A 3,029-nucleotide genomic window follows, 5' to 3' on the forward strand; every position below is an offset into this window, starting at 1 on the left:
AGAGCCAGGTTTAAAACTAGATTTTATAAGCTTAAGTTCAGTTTTCTTCTTGCTTTATCGTTTATCTTCCTGGAAGGGGCTTGAGCAAACCTAGAACAATGGTATATTGTGCTATTTATTCAACAATTAATGTTTGCTTTTGAAAGAAGAGAATTATGGTGCTTTTACCAGCCTTTATTTAATAAAGGAAGTGTGTGGTCTTCCCTGGTGGCTCAGACAGTAAAAATCTGCCTGTAATGCAAAAGACCTGGGTTTGATCCCTGGGTCAGAAAGATCCCATCGAGAAGGGAATGGCAAACCACTTCAGTATTCTTGCCTGCAGAATTCCAGGCAAAGAGGAGCCTGGCGGGCTACAGTCCATGAGGTTGCATAGAGCTGGACACGATTGAGTGCTACCATTTTTACTTTTCAAAGGACATGTCTACCTTTTGCTTAGCCTATAATTCATACCTTCCTATCCTTAAAATTCTGAGATATAAGTGGCACATAGCATTGAATTAACTTTAGGTATACTGATTCAATCTCCCTGGTAGTAATGAATTTATTCAGATTTTCTCTTTCTTCATGATTCAGTCTTGATAGGTAGTATATTTCTAGAAATTTCCTTGTCTTCAAAGTTGTACAATTTGTTGGCCTAAGATAGTTCATAATAGCCTCTTATGAGTCTTTGTATTTCTAAGTGCAGTTGTGTTTCCTCCTTCATTTCTGACATTGAGTACTCTTCTTTTTCTTAGTCAAATGTTGCCAATTTTGTGTATTTTTTCAAAAAACTAGCTCTTACATTTCAATGACCTTTTATCTTTTAAGGCTGTTTCTTTTTAAAAAAATTTTAATTGGAGAATAATTGCTTTACAATGCTGTGTTAGTTTCTGGCATACAACATGAATCAGCCATAAGTATACATATATCCCCTCCCTCTCCCTACCCCAGCTTACTCTTATTTCATCTCTAATCTTTATTTCCTTCCTTGTATGAACTTGAGATTCATTTCTGTTTTGTATCTTTAAGGAATAAAGTTAGGTCATTTGAGATCCTGTTTCTTTACATAGGCACTTATCATTATGAACTTCCCTCTTAGAACTGCTTCTGGTGTCCCGTAAGTTTTTGTATGTTTTATTTCCATTTTCACTTGTCTTAGTTTTTGATTGCTCTTTTGTTTTCCATACCAATGTAGTCAGAAGAAAAAAATGCTTGATATGATTTCAGTCTTCTTTGTTGATTTGTTTTGTGCCCTAACATCATATATCCTAGAAAATGTTTCATATTAGCTTGAGAATAATGTGTATCCTGTTGCTTTTGGATGGAATGTTCTGTATATGTTAAGTCCATCTGGTCTGACATGTAGTTTCAGTCCAATGTTTCCTTTCTGGTTTTGTCTGGATGTTCTGTTTATGAAAGTAGATTATTAAAGTCCCCTAATATTATTATGATGTCTACTTCTCCCTTTAGGGCTGTTAATATCTGCTTTATGTTTAGGTGCTCCTATGTTGAGTATCGGAGAAGGCGATGGCACCCCATTCCAGTACTCTTGCCTAGAAATTCCCATGGATGGAGGAGCCTGGTGGGCTGCAGTCCATGGGGTTGCGAAGAGTTGGACGCGACTGAGTGACTTCATATTCACTTTTCACTTTCACGCATTGGAGAAGGAAATGGCAACCCACTCCAGTGTTCTTGCCTGGAGAATCCCAGGGACGGGGGAGCCTGGTGGGCTGCCGTCTATGGGGTCGCACAGAGTTGGACACGACTGAAGCGACTTAGCAGCAGCAGCAGCAGGATGTTGAGTATAATTCACAAATGTTATATCCTCTCATTGGATTGACTTATCATTTTATAATTATCTTTTGTCTCTTATTAGTCTTTGTCTAAGTCAGTTTTGCTTGATAAAAGTTCAGTTACCTCAGGTTTTTGTCTTCCATTTGTGCAGAGTATCATTTTCCATCCCTTCATTTTCAGTGTGTGTCCTTACGATCTGTGAGTCTGTTGCAGACAGCATATAGATGGGTCTTGTTTTTAAATCTATCCAGTCATGCTGTGTATTTTGGAGAATTTAGTCCATATACACTTATGATCTTCTGTAGTGATATGTCTAGATTCCTTTATCTTTTGTTTATTATTATGTTTTGTTTTTATTATAGGTTTTTGCTTGTTTCCATGAGGTTTAAATTTATGTCTCTTTTTAAGATAAAATAACAAGTTTGAATGTACTCTTAACTCCTGTCTTTTTAATATCTAGAAAATTTTAAGCAATGTTCCCCTTTCCTTTTTTGGTGTTAATAATTTGTTTTACTTTTATCCTTTTTATTAGTTCCTTCCCTGCTCCCCCACCCCACCCCCCACCCAGAGGTCTTTTGGTGTTGCTTTTTTCATAGTATAGAACTGTTGTTTCATGGATTTCTCCTTTTATCTTTTTTCTTACAATTTTGTGACTTTTAGTATATTCAGTTATGCAACCATCACAACTTGATAAAACATTTTTATTACCCCCAAAGAAACCCCTATACATTAGCAGTTATTTCCCAGTTCTGTTGCCCCACTCAATCCCCATCCTAGGCACGGGCAATTGCTAACCCCTTTTCTACCTCTATGGTTTGCCTACTGTGGCCATTTCACATAAATGGAATCATAATATGTGGCCTTTTACAACAGGCTTCTTTCTCTTAGCAGGTGTTCAAAGTTCATCCATGTTGTAGCACGTTTCATTATTCTTAATTTTCAAATGATTTTTCATTATATGTATATACACTTATTTATCTACCCATCAGTAAACATGTAGGCTGTTTCCACTTATGGCTAGTATGAATAACACCACTATAAACATGGAAAGAAAAGTTTCTGTGGTATATATGTTGTTTCTCTTGGGTGTATACCTAGGAGTGGAAACACTGGGTCATACACTAGCCCTTGATTTAACTTTCTGAAGAACTGCACTACTGTTCTTCTAAAGTGATTTCACCATTTTATATCCCCAACAACTACTGCAGAATTCCATTTTCCTCACGTCTTGGCCAACAGCTGTTATTGTCTAGCTT

The sequence above is a fragment of the Bos javanicus genome, chromosome 13 (assembly GCF_032452875.1).
Source record: "Bos javanicus breed banteng chromosome 13, ARS-OSU_banteng_1.0, whole genome shotgun sequence".
Lineage (NCBI taxonomy): Eukaryota > Metazoa > Chordata > Mammalia > Artiodactyla > Bovidae > Bos > Bos javanicus.